We start from the raw sequence: 23,774 nt of genomic DNA, 5'->3' as shown, positions 1-23,774 counted from the left end.
AAATTATATGTCTAGAACAAGTATCACTCATTATTCACAATATTCCATACTTGGCCTGGGGATCCTCCCTAACTTGATCCTCTCAGATGTCTACCCATCAACAGGTTTTGGCATGATATATGAAGCTTGCCTGCCATCCTTGACAAAAGGTCCTCCCAGCTCTACATTTCTGTCATTTTGGGACAAAGAGTTATGCCCAATCTCTAGGGGCTGCTTGAAGAATCACAACTGGGTCATTACAACATGTTTTCCCCATAGCCGTCATTGAACACTGACCCACATCACCTCTCCTAGGGTCACTCTATACCTCTTGCACCCTCTACACATATATACACTTCCTTTTACTTTCAGGTAGGTAGGTAGATTTAGTCACTAAGTTGTGTCCGACTCTTGCGACCCCATGGACTATGGGGACCCCACCAGGCTTCTCTGTCCATGGGGATTCTCCAGGGAACTGGAGTGGGTTGCCATTTCCTTCTCTAGGGGAGATTCCCGACCCAGGGATTAAACCCAGCTCGTCTGCACTGGCAAGCAGACTCTACCATCTGAGCCACCAGGGCAGCAAAATCATCATCATCATCATCTTGCTGCCTCAGGATTCCATTCTAAAGCACCTCTGAAATTTCCCAAAGAAACATCTAGTTTGTTTCCAATAAAAACTACTTTGTAGTGTCAAAGAGGATCTACCTAAATCAAGTGTCTCAACAGCAATACTATGCAATACTATGGACATTTTGCACTGGATAATTCTTTATTGCATGGGGGGTGGGGATTGGGGAGGGAGGCAGGGAGTGCTGTCCTGTCCATTGCAGGAGGCTGGGCAGCATCCCAGGTCTCTACCTGCTAGATACCAGTACCACCTCCACCCTCCCAGGGTTGGAACAACCAAAACTCTAACCAGAAATTGCCAAATATCCTTTAGGGGACAATTCCTGCCACTGCACCTCCTCCCTTGCGAACTACTGACTTAAATCATTCTATAGGAACTTCTAAAAGTTCCACCTTTCAGAAGGTAGAACTATGGATCACAATTTTTCTTCTATATTTCTGAATGTATATTGTTTATATGATAAAAATAAGCTAGAGACTATTTTCTATTTATTTATTTATTTATTTATTTTTCTATTTTCTTTTAAAAAGAAATACCATTAGCTACACAGATACCTCAAGCTGATCCCTGAGTGAATGCCAAGTGTTTGGCTTGTTCAGTTTAAAAACTGAATTCAGTCCCTGCATGTGCATCATACAGGAACTTTCAGTTAAACTTCTCAACATGTAAAAGACACAAAAGAGGGACTTCAGAGAAGAAAATCAGAACTGAAGCCTCTTAACCCTTCTTCAACTGGTAGATGGAGGTGGGGGGTGGGGGGTGGTGATGGGGGGGCTCTGAAGAAAGACATGTTGAAGAAAAGACTGCTGCTTCAAGAGAAGTAATTACCTGAAAAAGTCTGCATGTACACTTCTGTCAGAAAAATACTTGCATTGTCAGAAAAAAAATGAGGCACAATTTACTTCCTTTCAAGAACTGCTACATTAATAGACCATGTAAAAATTTTTTCAAAATCATAAAATTAAAATATCTGAATGCAAAAATGGGCTCAAAACACATGCATTCCTTCATCTTCTTGACTGCTAGATGAGGAATTTCCTTAGAAAATTATACATTAATTTCATTACTAACTACTTTAATTCAGTCTGGGTAGACCATATCTGCCAGGAAGAAACGATCTGCATTTATTGAGACAACACAAATTTGGAATCCGAGCTTCAGGCTGAACTTGAAATAGAGTTTAACTTTAGCCATAAAAAAAAAAAAAAAGGTAGTGTGCTTAGAAAATGAATATGATAAACAAGATATTTATATAAATTGCTTTGGGGAGTAGTGTTATTTAAAATTCTGATGAGAATTAAACAAATGGGAGGTTAACTACAAAAAAAGAAAAGAAAGAAACAAGTTCCCAATGAAGAACTCGACATCTATTACCCTCATGAGAGGGATGACCCTTGAGTCCACCTGGGCCCCCAAACACACACACAAAGCACCTTCTGGTCTCCTCTGCTTACCCAGGTTGCTGCCAAAGGTTCACGTGTCTTCTGCTCTCAGGTAGAAGTTCTCTTTTGTTAAGTGGAGTGATGCCCACTGCTGCTTCCAGAATAGTCATATATTTCTTGTACCTCATCTTGTCCCTCTCAGTACAAGGTCAAGGACATTTGGGGCAGTGTTCCGCTGAAGCAGATGAAGTAATCTTTGCAACACTGGAAGCCGCTCTACTTTTAGATGCTCAGTGCATCCCCAGCCAGTGCTATTAAACTCTACTGTGGGGGGTAAGGCATGGGGGCGAGGCCAAGGCCAAACCACAGATAAATAAATAAATAAAAGCCTTGTTCAGATTTCCCTGCAATGTCAGTATTATATAAGGCTAGAGAATTTTGAATAAAGCACTAATGAAAATGATTTGCAGGATGATGGTGGTTTTAAATGTAGCGATCTAATGTACACTCCCCAATTAATCCACACATAAATCTTTTGAGGCCACTAATCCTTCAAGTACTAATGGCACAGGAGGTGATTTATCTCAAGGTCTGGTAATAATTGATCCAAAAAGCCTGCATGCCTCTGGGTGAACTAAAATCAGAAGCAGATCTGCTCCTTCTACAAATATGCTGCTGCTGCTGCTAAGTCGATTCAGTCGCGTCTGACTCTTCGCGACCCCAGAGACTGCAGCCCACCAGGCTCCCCGTCCCTGGGATTCTCCAGGCAAGAACACTGGAGTGGGTTGCCATTTCCTTCTCCAGTGCATGAAAGTGAAAAGTGAAAGTGAAGTCACTCAGTTGTGTCCGACTCCTAGCGACCCCATGGACTGCAGCCTACCAGGCTCCTCCATCCATGGGATTTTCCAGGCAAGAGTACTGGAGTGGGGTGCCATCGCCTTCTCTGTCTACAAATATACATCTCTCTAAAAGACTGCATTTGACACTGAAGAAGGGAGTTCCAGTTGTCATTTATGGTAATGCATTTCTGCTGCTGCTGCTGCTGCTAAATCACTTCAGTTGTGTCTGACTCTGTGCGACCCCATAGACGGCAGCCCACCAGGCTCCCCCATCCCTGGGATTCTCCAGGCAAGAACACTGGAGTGTGTTGCCATTTCCTTCTCCAATGCATGAAAGTGAAAAGTGAAAGTGAAGTCACTCAGTCATGTCCGACTCTCAGCGACCCCACCGAGTGCAGCCCACCAGGCTCCTCCGTCCATGGGATTTTCCAGGCAAGAGTACTGGAGTGGGGTGCCATTGCCTTCTCCGAATGCATTTCTACATGCTATAAACTTTTTGCTTGAGTCAGTTGCAAAGCAAAGATTAATTGAGAGACAATTTTTTTTTTAATTATCTTTTTTTATAAGTTTTTTTTTTTAATGTGGAACATCTTTAAGTCTTTATTGAATTTGTTACAATATTGCTTCTGGTTTATGTTTTGTTTTTCTAGCCAGAGGAATGTGGGATCTTAGCTTCCTGACTAGGGATTGAACCCATGCTCCTACATTGAAAGGCAACATGTTAACCACTGATGGCCAAGGAAGTCCCGAAATACCTTTACCTCTAAAACCCAGCATGGGTGACCTCTGCTAGCATGAAAATAAGGCTGTTAGAAGATATTCAGAATCTAACCCTCTCCCTTTTTTAAATGTCTCCTCTTAGCCTTAAGGACTTTTCTTACCCTTTTTCCATGGGGTAAAGGTGGATGATCCATCATAGGGGTCCATCTAATGGGTCATGGTACACAGGACCCAGACTGGGTGGACTAGCCTTCCCTGGGATGAAAATAAGACTTTCAGAGAGAAATGTCCTCCTTCTACCGGTTTTGACAACCAGGGCTGATAGGAAGTTAGAGCTGCTGGCAATCATGCTCCCCACCAGGTAGAGGAGGGGGTCACCACTAGCTAATAAGAAAAACAGTATGAGGAGAAATGTGATGACATTGCTTGAGTTTCTGAATCCAGCTATGCCTGACCATGCTAGGAGGTATCTGGTACATTTTTACTGAGATAATGAATTCATTTTTGTGAAACTTAGTTTTAATTGAGTTTTTGTTATTCTGAAAGAGTTCTGATTTACATGCCTCCTTGACCACTTCTTCAAGCTATTTTCTATTTAATGCAATGTAAGTTCTACTGCTACTTATCTAAACAAATGCATACACAGAAGGGAAGTAAAATCGAGGAGCATCGTCCTATAGTACTTCTGACTAACCTAGACATTCACAATTAATAAGTGTCCCAAGTCCATGTCCCCTAAATTGTGAACTCTTCTTCCACAAAATCTTTCTTGATAGCAAATTTCATTTTTTTTTAAATCTAAGGGACCTAAAACAGTGGTCTCCAAAGTGGGTGCATATACCAACAATCTTTGGGGTGTGGAAAGAAAATATTAAACCATCTATTTCTTTTTTGTCTCTTGTCCATTAAAATTTTAGTTTGAGCATTTGTTATTAAATATTTGTAATGTTTGCTTTTGGAACTAATATATTTTAAATTACATAAAAGTATAATTCTGTGTGTGTGTGTGTGTGTGTGTGTGTGTGTGTGTATTTTGGCCACACAGCATGTGGGATCTTAGTTACCAACCAGAAGTTGAACCTGTGTTCCCTGCAGTAGAAACCTGGAATCTTAACCACCAGAGAAGTCCCCAAAGTATATAAAGTTATATACTCTTACATATTATAGAATATACTTAAAAATCTGATGGGGTGTATGAGCAAAAAAGTTTCATGGTCAGTAACTTAACCCTTCAACTGCTTTCTAAACCTCAATTTCCCTCTTGATGAGAGGCCTGAACTGATAAGCGCTAAATTATTTTCCAATAACAGTAACAGACTATGAGCCTCCACTTCCCGATTATAATATTATAGTCAGCCCTCCATATCCATAGATTACTATCCACAGATAAAACCGACCTTGGACTGAAAATATTGGGAGAGAGGGATTCCAGAAAGTTCCAAAAGGCAAAACTTGAGTTTGCCTAGCTCTGGCAACTACAGGATGTAGCATTTACATTGTATTCACAACTATTTACACAGAATCTACAAACACAAGCTGGAATCAAGATTGCCGGGAGAAATATCAATAACGTCAGATATGCAGATGGCATCACCCTTATGGCAGAAAGTGAAGAGGAACTCAAAAGCCTCTTGATGAAAGTGAAAGTGGAGAGTGAAAAAGTTGGCTTAAAGCTCCACATTCAGAAAATGAAGATCCATGGCATCCAGTCCTATCACTTCATGGGAAATAGATGGGGAAACAGTGTCAGACTTTATCATTTTGGGCTCCAAAATCACTGCAGATGGTGACTGCAGCCATGAAATTAAAAGACGCTTACTCCTTGGAAGGAAAGTTATGACCAACCTAGATAGCACGTTCAAAAGCAGAGACATTACTTTGCCAACAAAGGTCCGTCTAGTCAAGGCTATGGTTTTTCCTGTGGTCATGTATGGATGTGAGAGTTGGACTGTGAAGAAAGCTGAGCCCCGAAGAATTGATGCTTTTGAACTGTGGTGTTTGGAGAAGACTCTTTCGAGTCCCTTGGACTGCAAGGAGATCCAACCAGTCCATTCTGAAGGAGATCAGCCCTGGGATTTCTCTGGAAGGAATGATGCTAAAGCTGAAACTCCAGTACTTTGGCCACCTCATGCGAAGAGTTGACTCATTGGAAAAGCCTCTGATGCTGGGAGGGACTGGGGGCAGGAGGAGAAGGAGACGACAGAGGATGAGATGGCTGGATGGCATCACTGACTCGATGGACGTTGAGTCTGAGTGAACTCTGGGAGTTGGTGATGAACAGGGAGGCCTGGTGTGCTGCGATTCATGGGGTCGCAAAGAGTCGGACACGACTGAGCAACTGAACTGAACTGAACATTGTAGTTACAACTATTTATGCATCATTTACACTATTAGATATTATAAGTAATTTAGAGATGATTTAAAGTATACAGAAGAATGGGTTGCACATTGTTTGCAAATACTATGTCATTTTATATAAGGTATTTGAGCATCTCTGGGTGTCAATATCCTTGGGGGTCCTGGACCCAATCTCCCATGGATACTGTACTATAACTGACCACAAGTAAGAAGTGAAGACAAAGGACAAACCATTTGGTCTTGAAACATTTCATTTTCATAGTATTCATGAATATTACTCCCACTGGTTGTTCTACAAACAATTAGTACCAGTCAGTCACTGGAATTCTTTTACAGGCTGAACTTAGTTGGCTACAGCTGTCACTGCTCAAAAAAGCTCTAATACAGCCCTCATTTAATCATACAGGATGGTGTAATTATACTTACACAACAGTCTTTGTTCTAACAATTTGTATTCCTAATGACATGCAATAAAAATTACTACACAACCCTCTCAAACAATAAATGAAGTCTGAGTTACCAACAACAAAAAAGCAAGCTAAACTTGTTAGGTGTTGGGAGCTGTTTTACTACAATGAAACTGACACAATACTTTAAAAATGGCATGTTTTAAAGTTTTATTTTCTATAGGTTTTTCTGATGCATTTAACATGACTTACAAAGTGATTCTTATCTATGATGATCTCATACAAAATTAAAATTTTGTCTTTTATTAGGAATTCTCCCTTAGCAAGTAGCTAGAAAGAACTTGTTTTTCTTCCATGAATGAGTTGTTCAGTTTTCTATTCTTTTTTAAAAATTGTCATCTTTGTATGAACTCCCTCATAATACTACATGAGGACAATAACACATAAAAAATAAATAAATTTAGTCAAAATGTGTAATATGTATGTAATACATACAGATATGTGTGGATTGAAAACTCAAGTTTTGCCTTTTGGAACTTTCTGGAACCCCCGTCCCCCAATATTTTCAATTATATACAGATATGTAATTACATGGCTATTTTCTTTGTAATTCTAGAAAGTCTTTGGAATTTTCATTTAATTGGTTAACTCCAATTTCTAGAGTTCTAGAAATTCTTTATAACTACAACTATTTGATTGAAAATCACTTATTTTTTATAAATTGTTAAATATATATGATCCAAAAACCTTTTAAATCAGGATGCTCAAGTTCTCTTTCTGAATGATTAAAATTGGATATACAAATTCACAGATAAGGCTGACCTTCCCTTTGAACTGATGATGTCTACTTAATTCCTGCTGGAGGAAAAGAGTGGACATCCTTTTTCACGGGGTATTCTAACTGTTCCTGTGTTTTAGAAGTATAAAAATGGAAATGAACTAATGCCCCAAACAGGCTGTTATACAGGGTGTGGTTTGCTTTACAGGGAGCTGGAAAAAGCCTTAACTAAAAGTAGAAGCGTCAGGGAAACCATCTTTTTTTTTTTTTAACTCTACTACAAACAAAATAAACTATGACTTAAGGCATCATTTCATCCCTGCCAACCCCCAATAGCTTCATTAAAATACACTTTTACATATTTGCTACTCAGATGAGCCACTAGAACACTTAGAAAAACAGACTACACAGTGCAAAAGAATTACAGAGTTCAAAACTGTGCCTCTCCTAGATTTAACACCCACCTCCCTGTCAGCTCAAACTTGACTTCTCTCTTCACAGCCAGTCTCAAAATGCACTGTATTGGGTTTATACCATGACCAAATCTGTCCTTTCAACCCTGTCCCCTGACTCAACCCAGTATCTACCTGAGGAATCCACTGCCCAGCCCCCAGCAGCAGTTGCTTCTTGCTTTTCCTGTTTCTTGCATCCTCCTCCTGGCTCTCCCAGCATGAGACCTTGAAGTCATCCTCACCCAATTCTGGGGGGCCCAGTCATACCAACCCCGTGACACAGGAAAAGAGAACTGAGTTTAAATGAGAAGACCTAATTTGAATCCCACTTCTGCTGTTAACACCATGGGACCCTGAACAAGTTACTTCACCCTTCTGAACCTATTTCATTATCTTTAAAGCTGGAAGACCACACGCAGGGGTGGTTTTAAATAATAAATGAGATGATGTATTTGTATCTCCCTCCCTTCCATCCATCTCCTCTGTCTTTTCCCCGTTCCTAATGTCTCTTCAATAAACCTCCATAAATCCTTATTTCTTTACAGGCAAGCATAAGGAGTACTTACATACTTCTGTTCCTTCCCTGAAGCTACAAAAGAAAGCCCAAGGGTGAGTGGTTTTGTGGGGAAAACAGGGAGACTGACTAAAGGGTACAGGAACCCAGGGGCTAGAGTAAATAATGAAAACTATCCAAAAAAAAAAAAAAAAGGAGAAAATAGTGTCCCCAGGCTTGCTGTAGGAAGCAGAGGAAAGGGGCCCAGCTTAGGTGTTACTCACCAACTGGGGAGGTTCTTCCTTACCATATTTCACAGATTTTTAGTTTCTGCTAGTAAAGTGTTGCTAGTAAAGTTTTAGTTTCTGCTAGTAAAGTGTTAGTCTCTCAGTCGTGTCCAACCCTTTGCTACCCCAAGGACTGTAGCCCACCAGGCTCCTCTGTCCACGGGATTTGCCAGGCAAGAATACTGGAGTGGTTTACCATTACCTTCTCCAGGGAACCTCAACCCAGGGATCAAACCCAAGTCTCCTGCATTGCAGGCAGATTCTTTACTGTCTGAGCCTGAATAATTAAAAGCCAACAGACCATCTCTCTCGAATAACTTGAATACAAAGTAATTCTACAAGTACCCTCTTTCCTAAAAGATAAAAAAAATTTTAAACTCCTTATATGAGGGAAATTCACTCCTTATTAATGTTGTAAAAATTATACCAAAAAAAAAAAAAAAAAAAGAGGGAAAGAGTTCCTTAGTGGCTTAGTGGTTATGATCAGCATTTTCATTGCCATGACCCTGGTTCAATCCCTAGTCAGGTAACTAAAATCCCACAAACCACATTGTGTGGCCAAAAAAAAAAAAAAGAAAGAAAATGGAAAAGAAATTGTGTTCATGTTACATTTCTACTCTGAACCTAGAGTTGCAGGATTCTAGAAGATCCCTTGCTTGGGAGCAGATGAGCAATGGCACTGCACAAAGTTTAGAACACTGACAGGAGCTGGTTTAAATCAAGAAGGGCTTGGCCATTCATCGGGTTAGGAAGATATTAGTCACCTTTGCTCTGCAACTTTTGGAAAGGGACAGAAGCTCCAGAACTTGGTAGGGACTACACAAGGTGTGAAGTATGGAGATCCAGCAGTCTGTGGCCAGTGGCTGGACACTGTATGCGCTCAGTCGCTAAGTCCTGTCTGATTTGCAACCCCATGAACTGTAGCTCTCCAGGCTCCTCTGTCCATGGAATTTTCCAGGCAAGAGTACTGGAGTAGGTTGCCACTTCCTACTCCAGGGGATCTTCCTGACCCAGGGGATCTCCTGCATCTCCTGCATTGGCAGGCGGATTTTTTACCACTGAGCCACCTGGGAAGCCCTGGCTGGAGAGCAGTTCACACAATCTCACATCTCACCTGCCGACAAGTGCCCTCAGCTTCCTTAGCATCAATTGGGGTGCCTCACTACCCAGGACTGAAGTCCAGCTCCACCACTAACTAGCTGTAGTGATCATGGATAAGTCAGTCAATGTCTCTATGCCTCAGTTTCATTATTTGTAAAGTGGGGCTAATCATGGCACTGACCTCACAGGCCTGTTTTAAAAGCTAAATCAGAGGCACAAACTTTCAGTTGCAAAATAAATGAGTCATGGGTATGAAATGTACAGTATGGGAAATATAGTTAATAACTGTGTAATATCTTTTATGGTGACATTATAACTAGACATAACATGGTGATCATTTTGAAATATATAGAAATACCAAATCACCATGTTGTGTACCAGCAACGAGCACAGCACTGTAGGTAAGTTATTCTTCAAAAACAAACTTATAGAAAAGGAAACCAGATACGTGGTTACTAGAGGTGGGAGTCAGGGGAGGCCGTCAAAAGGTCAAATTTCCAGTTACAAATAAGTACTAGGAAGGTACAGTACAACATGATAAATATAATTAACACTGCTATATGTTTTCTATGAAAGTTGTTGAGAGTATACTCTAAAGTTCTCATCACAATTTTTTTCTATTTCTTTAATTGTGTATCTATATTAAATGATGAATGTTCACGAAACTTATTGTGATACTCATTTAATGATGTATATAAGTCAATTCATTACGCTGTACACCTTAAACTTACACAGTGCTATATGTCAATTATATTTCAATAAAACTAGAAGGGAAAAACAGAGAAGGCAATGGCACCCCACTCCAGTACTCTTGCCTAGAAAATCCCATGGACGGAGGAGCCTGGTAGGCTGCAGTCCATGGGGTCGCTGGGAGTCGGACATGACTGAGCGACTTCACTTTCACGCATTGGAGAAGGAAATGGCAGCCCACTCCAGTGTTCTTGCCTGGAGAATCCCAGGGATGGGGGACCCTGGTGAGCTGCCGTCTATGGGGTCATACAGAGTCGGACACGGCTGAAGTGACTAGCAGCAGCAGCAGCAGAAGGGAAAAAAAGAAATAATAGAGAAATTTTTTTTTTTTAATGCTAAATCAGTTTTTGCATGTAAAGCACTTAGCATGTGTAATGTCCAGCATATGTGTTATGTAAGTGTGTTCTTTTCCTTGCTAATCAGCTATGTCTTCATTTCTTCCAGAAGGCTCTCCTTAGTTGAACCCCTTAGACAGGGCTAGGTTACTCTTTCTTCTGCCGTCTCAAATATGTTCTGTTTAAAGTAGAACCAAAATGAATTCAAATTACATGTTTAGGCATGTGCAGAGGATAGCGGTGAGTCTCCTGGGCCATCAAGAAGATTAATCAAAGGTTAAGAAGGAGTCCTGGCCAGCAACTGGGGGGTTTGAGTTCCACATTGATCCAGGCCTGGACCCAGTCCTCTCCAGTGGTGGACTGCCTGGCCATCAGACACAGGTTTGGTTCCGAGCAGAGCCCTGTTTAGTGATCACAGTATTGTGGTCAAACTGGTTTCAGAGCCTTAATGTGGGGCTCCTGGAGGAGTGTCATCCTGCCCCACAGGGGTACTTTGGGTAAACCCAGGAGAAACTTCAGAGTTCAAGGCAGAAGTTGATGATGTGATCCCCCATCCTGCTTTCCTGGGACATCAGTGGGAGACGGTGGAGTGTATGTGACAGCTGCTGTGTTAACACATCTCTCTGGGTTCCAGGCAGAATTTCTTATTCTGACTGTATTAGTTTTAGAGGGCTGACATAACAAAGGACCACAGACTGGTGCCATAATAACAGAAATCTACATCTCACAGTCTGGAGGCTGGGAGTTCAAGTTCAAAATGTTGAGAGGATTGGTTCTTTCTGAAGGTTGCGAGGCAGAACTGTCTACTCGGCTTATAGATGGCCATCTTCTCCCTACGTCTGTATATCATCTTTGTGTTGTATGTGTCTGTGTCCAAATTTCCTCTTCCTATAAGGACACAAGTGATACTAGCTTAGGGCCCACCCAAATGACCTCAATTTTACTTGATTACTTCAATTAAGTCTTCATTTCCAAATAAGATCAATTTTGAGGTACTAGGAGTGAAGATTTCAACATATGAATGAGAGGGATACAATTCAATCCATAATGCTGCCTAAAGCGGGGTGGGGGGGTGGGGGGGGTGGTGAGGAAAAGCTCTCATCAAGTGAGATGAAAAAGACAAAAGCCCAGAAGAAGTGGGGTTGCCTGGACATGTCCAGCCTGTGCTTTGATCTAGCATATGTGCTTTACAGCAAATCAACTGGGAAAAGAAAAACGCTCCATGTTCAAGATGAGCCAGCATCTGGTACTGTGAGAATGATCTGTTCTCTGGAAGCTGCACCCAACAAAATGCAAGAGGAATAAGTTAAATCTCATGTAAAAGTATTATGCACAACTGGGAAAGACTTGGTATCTCCAAATGGCATCTAGGGCTTGTGTTGCAAAGTCAGATCAAGTGTCTGGTGGGACTAGGAGAAGCTCACTCAAGATCAGCTTCTATCCACAGACATAAAAAATAAAATAGGGGAAAGACGGGGAAAGAGAGGGATAAATTAGGAGTTTGGGATTAACATATATACCCTACTATACAGGACGGGAGTCTGAGTGAACTCCGGGAGTTGGTGATGGACAGGGAGGCCTGGCGTGCTGCGATTCATGGGGTTGCAAAGAGTCGGACACGATTGAGCGATTGATCTGATCTGATCTGATACAGTATATAAAATAGATAAACAAAAGGACCTACTGTATGGCACAGGGAACTATACTCAATATCTTATAATAAACTATCATGGAAAAAAATCTTTTAAAGCATATATATTGGGACTTCCCTGGTGGTGCAGAGGTTAAGAAGCCACCTGCCAATGCAGGGGACATGGGTTTGATCCCTGGTTCAGAAAGATCCCACATGCTATGGAGCAACTAAGCCCATGCACCACAGCTACTGAAGCCCAAGCGCTTAGAGCTTGTGTTCCACAACAAGAGAAGGCACTGTAATGAGAAGCCTGTGCATCGCAACGAAGAGTAGCCCCCACTCGCCACAACTAGAGAAAGTCCGTGTGTAGCAACAAAGACCCAGCCCAGCAAAAAACAAGTTAATAATTTTAAAAATTATTTTTAAAAACATATAAAGCATATATATATATAAAATGCAACATTGTAAATCAACTATATTTCAATAAAACTTTTTTTAAAAGAGATAAGCTTCTCTTGGAGAAGAGAATGAGGTAACAAATTGGAATCGGGGCATGTCAACAATGTTGATGACCAGGCACAAAGATCCAGAGGGAACTGACTAAAATTCCAAAACCAAGCATGCATCTCACCACCCTAGATGGAGAGAAAAATCAATTCTCACCAATGCTGCAGAAGAGAACAGAAAAGCAGAGCCGACAGGTCATCTTACTGATGTCAGACTGAGAAAGTCTCTAGTGAAAGTGTAGTCCCAAACACTCACCAGAGGAAATGAGATGATGCAACTCCATCATGAGAAAGAAATGCAGCTTGTTGGGCTATTATCTGTCAAGACAGAGAAAGAGGAGGGAAGGTCCGAAGCAAATGACAAGCTGAGCTGTGACCATGAGGAGCAGGAGAACTTGAAGAAAAGCTGCAATGACTCCGTCTTCTTCTCAAAGCCAAATTCTATTCCTTCAGAAGGAGCTTATGGTCGTTGGTTTGATAGCGGGGGAGGCTGGATAAAACTTCTTCTCAAGACAGAACAGTGCAGACTTGAGACAAAAAACCATGAAAGCAATGAAGCTCGAACCACAGCAATTCAGGGAGAAGGCAGTATTACTGACCCCCTTTACAAAGAGAAAACTAAGGCTCAGAGTGGAGAAACCTACCCTAGATCTCACGGCTCCTAAGTGGCAGAGGCAACATTCAAGCCCAGGTCTGATTCTTTGCTACTCTGCTCTAGCTCTTTCCTACTCTGCTCTAGTGCCTTCCTGGGTAACCTACCTGCATCTGAGGACTCAGACAGCACATCTCTTCCTGATCCCTGGCAGAAGTGCTCTTCTTCTGAGATAGGAGAATATCTCAGCCCTACTCTCCAACTCCCTCTTTGCTGCAGGGTTTCCCCTTCCCTCACCTCCTCTCTCTCAAATCTGCTATTTCCACTGGATCCAAAGGTGGAGTCTGTGGCAAGAAGACATCCTCTTGGACTTCCCTGGTAGCATAGTGGATAAGAGTCCACCTGCCAGTACAGGGAATATGAGCTTGATCCCTGGTCCAGGAAGATTGCACATGCCATGGAGCAACCAAGCCCATGTGCCACAACTGCTGAGCCTGAATGCTGCACCTACGGAAGCCCTAGAGCCCAGGCTGCGGAACAAGAGAAATGACTGCAGTAAGAAACCCACCAGCACAAGGAAGAGTACTCCCACTTGCTGCAACTAGAGAAAGGCCGTGCAAAACCAACCAACAGATAACCAAAAGTAAATTAATTAATTAAGTCAAATTAAAAGGGGTGTCTCTGGTGGCACAGGGGAGTGGACAGGAATCTGCCTGCCAATGCAGGGGACATGGGTTCGATCATCCAGGAATATGCCACATGCCTCGGAGCAAGTAAGCCGGTATGCCACAATTACTGAGCACGACTTCCATGGCCTGTGAGCTGCAAATACTGAGCCCACGTGCCCTAGCAACAAGAAGCTGGAGCACTGCAACGAAGAGTTGCCCTCACTTGCCACAATTAGAGAAAGCCCGTGCACAGCAAAGAAGACCCAACACAGCCAAAAGATATAAATAAATAAAAGAAGAAATCCTCTTCCTTCTCTTCCTTCCAAGAAGCACTCTCCCCCAACCCCAACCATCAGCAAGCTGGCTTCCCACCTAGGGATCTCTGTCCACCTTATCCTCCTCCTTATGGACTGGGTTTTTCCCTGAACACCCACATCCAGGCAAAAAAAAAAGAATTACCTCCTGGGTTTACTAAGCTTCTGCATGTACAGGATCTTCCCTAATAGTCAAGATTCTGAAACACCACAAGGTTTTTAATTCACTTTGTTTTAAATTTTCCTGTAAAATATATCTAAATTATCTGTATTTATTTTTAGTTAAAAAGCTTTTTTACATAAGTGGTTCTACTTTTCCTCAAATTGTATCTTGATAGTATTATAAATTTTAGGATATGCATTACCATCATTTAGTTACTGTCATTACATTAGAAACTCTAGTAAAAATAGTCAATTCTAATTTGATGACTCAGCCCCCTATTTCCCACACAATATATGTAATGTTGTGAGCACTTCAGCCACTATCAGATCAGATCAGATCAGATCAGTCGCTCAGTTGTGTCCGACTCTTTGCGACCCCATGAATCGCAGCCCGCCAGGCCTCCCTGTCCATCTATATACATTCTAAAATAGTGAAACACTTTACCTTTGCTAATGGTCCTGTGTAGTAGTTACAAAAGAAAGGTGAAACAATGTTTCTGTCGGCCTTAATACATTTCCAGTGACTTCAAAAGTCAATGGCACCCAGCTCCAGTACTCTTGCCTGGAAAATCCCATGGCTGGAGGAGCCTGGAAGGCTGCAGTCCATGGGGTCGCTGAGGGTCCGACACGACTGAGTGACTTCACTTTCACTTTTCACTTTCATGCATGGCAGAAGGAAATGGCGACCCATTCCAGTGTTCTCGCCTGGAGAACCCCAGGGACCATCTATGGGGTCGCCCAGAGTCGGACACGACTGAAATGACTTAGCAGCAAAAGTCATAGCTGTTTCTCTAAGCATTCTGTGATGGCCTAGAAGGCAGATAAGATGTCATATTCATCCTTGTATCGCTAGCATCTCTCCTGAGGAATCAGCATATGACAGATACCCAATAACACCAGAGTTTACTGCCTAACTAAGAGGCAGCAGGGTATAATGGTTAAAATCCTGCTCTCTAGAACCGGACTGCCTCAGTTTGTGTCCCAGCTTCATATTTAGTTAGCTGTATAGCCTGGGCAAGCCTCTATACCTCTCCAGGGCCTCATTTTCCTCCTCTGTAAATAGGGCATAATAATGGTGCCTACCTAATAAAGTTGTGTGAAAATTAAACTTAAAAAAATATATGCAAAACACTTAGAGTCTGAACCATCTGAAGTGCTAAGTGCTAGCCATGATTATTATTTACTCAGCAAATATTTATTGGCCCAGGTTATTATGGACTAAAAGTTTGTGTCCTCTTAAAATGCATCAATCAAAGCCCTTATTCCTAGCATGTTGGTGATCATGATGGGGAACTGGAACGTAAATGAGGTTTATGTTAGGTCACAAAGGTGGGTTCTTCACGATGGGATAAGGAAGAAGAAGAGACAGAGACGGCTCCCTCTCCGTGCGCACACACTTAAGAAAGGCTGTGTGAGCGCACAGGGAGAAGGTCACCTTCTGCAAGCCAGGAAGGCGGTCCTCACCCAGAAATGGACCATGCCAGCACCCAGATCTCAGGCTTCCAGCCTCCAGAAATGTGAGTAATAAATGTCTGTGGCTTAACACCCCCAGGCTGTGGTATCTTGTTATGGAAGCCTAAGATCAGAGATCCATTCCCAGACAGGTTTTCAGGTTACTGGGTGCCACTTCCTCAATTAACCCTGTGTTCCCCAACCCCAGTTTTCCAAGTTCCCCTTGGACCACTTCAACCTTCCAAGTTTCCACTTAGATTTCCTGCCCTTTGGCAGCTGAGGTGTTGGTAACCTTTGATCCACCTCTCCCTCCCCATCTGGAGGATTCCTGGCTCTTTGGGAGTGGCTCCCTGCCTGACCAGTTCTTCCAGCCTCCAACAACCACCCAAGCTCCAGCAGATATCACACTGCCCAGGGCATCAACATTTGGACCGCCCCTTTCTCCTTGTTCCTGCTCCCCTTGCACCTGCAGCTGGGCCAGACTCTGCTTCCCTCACGTCACTTCTCTAATTATACCTGTTTACCATCTATCTCCCCCTCTAGACTGTCAGGGGCTGCTCTGAAGGCAGATACCTATTTTGCCGACACTGTATCCATTTCCTGTTGGGTTCTAGGTCCAGCCCAACACTCCATTCATTCATTCACTCCCTGGACAACCCCTGAGCTGCTCCCTATCCAACATTCTGAGTGATGCTGCACATATAAATAATATGAAACCATCCCTTCCCTCAAGAACCACCCAGTCTAGCAGAGCAACAAGTAACTGTAACCCAGCACACTGCAGTAGGGGTCCACAGAACAGGGATGAGGCAGGACAGAGTGGATAAGCCTGTTTAAGGGGCTTGGCTTGGGAAAGTCTTCACAGAGAAAGTACTTGAGTTAGGTCTTAAAAATATGAGCAGACATTCCTTAGGCTAATAGAAGGAGCTGAGCCATCCGAGGCAGAGGGAAAAGTATTCCTAGGAGACAGAAGAGCAAAACAGCAAAAAATGTTCTCAGGTCAGTAGGTAGGATGAGCTGGCAAGAAGGCAGCCTGAGGTGCACCTATGAGCCTAGGGCTAGAGATGTCTTCTGACCTTAGGCTCTGCACACAGCAGGTATGGTAGATGCCACCCACTCTGGCCCACACACCCTTCCCCTGGCCGATATGTGGCTAAACCATGTTTTGGTGACCACATTCACTGTGTCTGCCACTGAGATAAGTGCTCCCCTTAAAATGCATTACCTGGGCGCCCCTGGTGGCTCAATGGTAAAGAAGCTGCCTGCCAATGCAGAAGACATGGGTTTGATCCCTGGTCCAGGAAAATCCCACATGCCATGGAGCAGCTAAGTCCATGCACCATAACTACTGAGCCTGTGCTCTGGAGCCCGAGAGTTGCAAACATTGAAACCCACGCACCCTAGGGCCCGTGCTCTACAAGAGAAGACACTGCAATGAGAAGCCTGAGTGCTGCAACTAGAGAGAAGCCCTGCTTTGCACTACTAGAGAAAAGCCCACACAGCAACGAAGACCCAGCACAGTCAAAAACAAAAATAAACAAAAATTTTTTAAAATGCATTACCTTCGTTCATTCTCACAATGACTTTCGGAGGTAGATATAAATTCTGTTTTCAGATGAAGAAACTCAGGCACCAGATGACTAAGTAACTCTCTCGTGGCCACACTGGTAATAAGTACTGGAGGTGTGATTACAACACAAGTTGGTCTGATTACAAAATTCGTATCTTCTGACACCCACTAAGCCTGGGCACTGAGTCGATAATGAAGTTTCCTGGTTGGCAACATTTCATACATGTGGTCTGTTGGAATTAATCATGGCCTATGCGCCTGCTCTAGGAGAGGACACTTGGAAGCCCGTGCCTGGTTTCCTCAGATTCTGATCCAAGTGGCTTCTTCCATTTACCGGTTTTGCTTTGTTGTACTCTCACAGTAATAACCATAGAGGTGAGACTCTGAGTCCTCTTAGCAAATCATAGAAACTGGAGGTCACCTTAGGGATCCTGAAACAGCATCTTTCCCAGAAGCAAGACTGAGAAATGCTTCTAGTTCTGACCATTTACCAGCGGAATCACATACCCTCGGCCCACAGGGGCCAAGTAGGAATGTAAAATTGTGCAACCAGCTGAGTGGGGTGGAGGACGCCAAGGTGAGTGTAACGTAGGTGGCAGCTGCCCAGCTCTGACCTCAGCAGCACACCATAGGCAGAGCTGGGTGGAGATCACACCCATGGATACCAACCCCTCTCCCCCTGCTGATGGCAGGTGCTCCCAGATGGGAACACAGAGTGCTTCGGTGGCAGGCTTTGGCCTCATTCCAAAGCCCAAGATAAATGCTTTATATCCTCAGATACAATGAGGATTCCTTTCATGCAAAATATGAAATAAAATCAGATGTTAGTCTCAAGTCTGTGAAACCACGGGAAGGTGGGACACAGCTTAACTTCACAGGACCCAACAGTATTGGGCTAGCTCCCTTCTTGGATTTCTTTTCTGTAACGAACCTGACCTTCATGACATGGACTGTCAGCACCCACTCTCAGAATCCGCTTATGCCAAGTTATGCTAAGGAGACTAGACACCTGGTAGCACAGATTTTTAAGCCATTAAGCTGAGCTGGCAAAGGCGTGAGAGGAGGAAAACTAAAACTTGATGGCTACTCCTTGCACAAAGGACTCTTGCTCTGGCTTACAAAGCTCCCCAGATTCTAGGCTGACTATGATTAACAGTAATAGTCAAGATGGGGAGGGGCCAGTCATGACTCCAGGACTTTGCCTGAAGGACTACAGGGATCCCTTATCTTATGAAGGCAAGTTCACACTTGGCTCTGTCCCCACGTAGCCCATCCCACGACCTGGTAACGCTGGCCTTTCTGGAAGCAGTGAAAAGCTGTGTCCTCACTCCCCTGTTTACATGGAGTTGGGGCCCTCAGTGGCCTTGGTCTCCTCAGAACCCTCTCCCTACTCCTTCCCCATATCAGAGGCTTCTCTTCCAGATACCCCTCCCCACTAATCCCTATGTCCCAGTTCCCAGCACCTGTCCATGCCCTTCCTGAGTCACATCTAGCTCCTCAGCTCTATCAAGTTCCCGTACGCACAGAATGCAGGAGCCCACCGCTAACCTTGTCCCTTCCCTCACTCTTATTCCAGTCCATTTCCAAATGCCTCCATTCCACTGGGTCTCTAAGACCGGACCAGCAGCATCAACATCACCTGGGCACTTGTTGGAGATGCAGATTATCAGGGTCCCATTCAGACTGACTAACTCAGTAACCAAATTCGGGGTGGGGGATGGTCAGCAATGTATATTTTATCAAGCTTCCAGGTGATTCAGATACAGCCCAGTGTGTGAGGACCACTGAACCACACACTTCCATTTGCTTATTCTAAGGAATAAGGAAATAGAAGTAATTTGCTAAATCTGGCTGATTTTTTTATTTCCTTACTGCTCTCTACATTCACCAGTAATATAAGATCCAAACATACAACGCAAGTTCAATACAGTGGGCCTCTAAAACGCCTACAGGTATTTTAAAAATTCATGATCCATTTGTAACTGTAGACCATGATGGTAATTCTCCACATGGCTATAGAGAAAACACATTGCCATGCAGCCTTGGAAAGAAAGAACGGAAATGCACAAACTCATGCCAAAACATCCACCAGCCTACTCGGAGTATATGAAAATAAAATCAGTAGTCTGCTAATGCAGGAAAAACGGGTTTGATCCCTGGTCTGGTGAGATTCCATAGCCTGTGAACCACAACCACTGAGTCTGTGTGTTACAAGTGCTGAAGCCCGGAGCCTGGAGCCTGCTCCACGAGAGAAGCCCATACACTGCAACGAAGAATACCCCTGCTTGCTGCAACTACAGAAAACATGTGCAAAGCAATGAAAACCCAACACAGCCACACAAAAAATGAATAAAAATTTTAAAAGATTTTTAAAAAGAGAGCCTAATAAAAGCTACAATCTATGAATATGAGCTGTATATTCTTATATATTAAGTAGAATGAACAGATGTTAATCAACAGACTACCAAACAATATTTTAGTTCAAGTGTTTAAAATGTCCACCATCAGCACAAGTACATTTATTTTTTGGTGCGTTATTAACATTTGAGTGGTGCATAATTTTTTAGGGGGCATTGTATCAGCATATAGAATACTAAATCCCTGTCTACTTACTCCCCTTCACCTCCAAGAATCTATGTATTAATTCTTCACTCAAATCCTTTGGAACATCATGTACTACAGGTACTAGGCCTCAAGGCAAATAAAAAGATGAGTCAAAACCAAAATAAATTTGAAAAGAGCGAAGTACTCAATTTACATTTTCAGTATTTTCCTAGACCACTGAAACTAGGGAATCTATACAAAACTGATTTTCCTCTTCCTCTATCTATTTTTCCTTAGAAAATGATTTTAAAAAAAAAAAGAATGGCTTAATAAATAAGCTCATGAAAAGATGTTTAGCATCATTGGCCATCAGAGGAGTGTAAATCAAAACTACTTCACACCAACTAGGATGGCCAAGAAAAAAAAAACTAGAGAAACTGAAACTCTCACACTTTGCTAATGGGATTGTAAATGGTGCAATCACTTTGGAAAACAGTCTGGCAGTTCCTGAAAATGTTAAATATAGAATTAACATATGTTTTTCACTTATAGGTATGTACCCCCTCAAAATGAAAACATGTCCACCTAAAAACATGAATGTTCAGAGCAGCATTATTTATAACAGGCAAAAAGTAGAAACAACACAAATGTCCATCAACAGATGAATGGATAAACAAAATGTGGTATATACTTACAACAGAACATTATTTGGCAATAAAAAGAAAGCTCTGATACATGAGGCAATGTAGATAAATTTTGAAAACATTATGCTAAATGAAAGAAGTCAGAATACAAAACCACATATTGTATGATTCCATTTATATTGAATGTCCAGCATAGGCAAATCTATAGACAGAAAGTAGATTAGTGGTTATTTAGGTTGGGGGAGGCAGAAGATTAGAAGGGGTCAGCTAAGGGGTAGAAGGAGTAGTACTATTTTTAGGGCAATAAAAATGTCCTGAAATTGATTATGGTGATGGTTGCACAACTTGGTGAATATATTCAATATCAATGAATTGTACACTTTATTGGTGAATTGTATGGTATATGAATTACATCTCAATAAACTTGTTTTTTAAAAAAATGACCTCGAGGAAGACTTCCCTGGTGATTCAATGGTTAAGATACTGTGCTTCCACTGCAGAGGGTATGGGTTCAATCCCTGGCTTGGGGAACTAAGATCCCACAAGCTTTACAGCATGGCCAAAAAAAAAAAAAAAGACCTTAAAGCTAGAAGAAAATTATAAACAAACTCAGTTAACTAAAAAGTGTTAGGTACCCCAAATATGTGACTTCTTCTATCTCTTTTGCACTGTAACTTTCTCCCAAATGAAGGTAAGAAATTTTTATTATCCTTTTACAGTTTACAAGCACTTTTATAAGTAAGGTCCTTTTGAATCCTTACTACATAATCTTAGAGAGAGACAACTTCTCCCTAATTTTATACTTAGGGACATGGTGGCTCCGAGTTTCTGAGGCTTACTCCTGCTCAGTCAGTTGGTCAGGGTAAATATCAGTTCTTCTGCACCTGAATCCTGTGCCCTTCCTTCTACACTGTGTAGCATTTGGGGTACTGCGTAGAGACCATCTGGTTGATATGCAGAGGTAGCACTGCTGACTGGTCTCAAAAAGGAGATTGCCCAAGACTTGATTTTCCTGGGAGCTGGACTAGTGATCCTAATGCCTAAAATCAAGCCAAGTATAATCTAACTGATTAGAGGTCTTGTAGTACCATAGAAAGAATCCTTTGCTGTTGATTTCTTTGCTCTTTTGGAATTTATTTCAGTTTGGGCTCATCTTTTTATTTGTTTCAAAGTCTAGACCGTGTAGTATTAAATCTTCCCAATATCTCTGATCACTTATGTATTCTGAACCACATTCTAGATCTATAACAGTGTCTTTGTTAGATCATGAATGAAACCATTTTTACTAGTTTGCTAATTCACATTTCTGTTCTCACTGAAAACCATGTCCTCAAATGGCAACCTGGACAATTTTAAGCAGATACAAGAGGATGACATTCATTATTACAAAGCTTTTCTATAAATTATGAGTTTGGAATTAACAGATATACACTACTATATACAAAATAAACAAAAAGGACCTACTGTATAGCACAGTGAACTATATTCAATATCTTGCAATAACCTATAATGGAAAAAAAATCTGAAAAAGAATATATATGTGTGTGTAACTGAATCACTTTGCTATATACCTGAAACTAATACAACATTGTAAATCAACTATACTTCAATTAAAACAACAACAAGGCTTTCCCAAATTATATACAAACATTTTTAGAACCAGAAACAATGTCCTTGATCCATTAGACTCACTTAACATTAAAGCAGAATTGAAACAGTTTGAGGTCTTTTAGAAAATCATTTCAAATCTTTCTGAAGTCTTCCTGTGATCTCCTCCTATATATACCCCAAGCAACAATACTTTTTCTTAAGGTTTATTTTAACTGCTTTCAAAAATGAGTTTGATTCACTATTAAAAAACTAAGCCCAATATAAACAGGACACCCAAAATAAAGCCAATTAAATGAAGTGCTCCAGTCACACCAAAAAGGAAGGCCTCATAGGTTCAGGCTGTCTCCCTTCAAAGAAAGCACATGCATTTTAAAAACCTGGAGTTTCGTTGCCAAGTCCATCAGGCCAGCAACCCAGGAATTTCCAAATGTTTATCCATATTCTGTAAACATGATTTTACTTTTACTCTGTATTCCTATTCAACCTTCTCTGTACCCTACGGAAAATGTCATGAACAGTAGCCAGAAGCTCAGGGGCTGGGAAGAGGGGGGAAGAGGGTATTCTTTAATAAGTACAGAGTTTCTGTTTGGGACAAGGAAAAAGTTCTGGAAAAAGAGAGCAGGGATGGTTGCACAACATGGTGACAGTGCTTAATGTCACTGAATTGTCCTCTTAAAAATGGTTAGGAATTCCCTGGTGGTGGGTGAGGACTCTGTGCTTTCATCGCCTGGGGCCTGGGTTCAATCCCTGGTCAGGGAACTAAGAACCAGGAAGCCACACAGTGTGGTGAAAAAAAAAGAAAAAAAAAGAAATTATTATAATGACAAATTTTATGTTGTATTTTATCACAATAATAATAAAAGTATCTAGAAACAAAAAACACATAGCTAGTATACTAACCACGTGTCCAAATCTTGTGTAAGGTGCCTAGCTCCCTGGGGCGGAGGGGCTGGACCCATAAAGCTGTTAAATGTGTTTGTCCTGGTCTGGCAGAATGAAGGTTCAAATACAGGACTGGATGGAAATGTAGGGAAATATACTGTAAATTACTTCTTTAAACCGGACAAAAAAACTTCAGCCCAACATACCCTCTGCTAGTGTTTAAACTGGACAAAAAAACTTCAGCCCAACATACCCTCTGCTAGTGTTTCTCAAGCGATAATACTCAAAGGATTCCCTGAGGACCTTGATTGAGCAGGCCAGGGTAGCTCTGAAATCCCATATTTCAAGATGCCCCAGGTGATGCCGATGTTGCTGGACCCTGGCTCACTCACAGCAGCAAGGCCCCAGAGCGCTTGAAGTAACGCAGCCACCCTATTAATCCAACCGCTCTAGAACCACGGTCCTCTCACCGAGAAACGCGGAGGGTTGTTCACAACCTTCTTAGAAACCAGGAGGGAAGGTCTCACTGCACACAGAGTACGAAGAAAACGCACCCACCCCCGGGACTAGAAAGCAGCCACAGGCGATAAGGAGAGCTGACAGAGCGGTAGTTTAGCAGAAAGCCCTCAAGCCGACTTCAGAACAGTCTTGAAAACACCCTTCTCAACCTCGAAGAATGCCTGG

General features: G+C 42.2%; 1 protein-coding gene across 2 annotated transcripts in view; it reads right to left on the bottom strand.

The window, feature by feature from the left end:
- TJP2 (tight junction protein 2) overlaps positions 1-23,774 on the bottom strand; it is a 128,283-nt gene that overhangs the window by 103,213 nt on the left and 1,296 nt on the right. The gene's annotated exons all lie outside the window — the stretch shown is intronic.

Source organism: Bos indicus, chromosome 8 (genome assembly GCF_029378745.1).
Source record: "Bos indicus isolate NIAB-ARS_2022 breed Sahiwal x Tharparkar chromosome 8, NIAB-ARS_B.indTharparkar_mat_pri_1.0, whole genome shotgun sequence".
Lineage (NCBI taxonomy): Eukaryota > Metazoa > Chordata > Mammalia > Artiodactyla > Bovidae > Bos > Bos indicus.
Note: the sequence above shows the minus strand (reverse complement) of the source record. Positions and strands in the feature narration are given on the sequence as shown.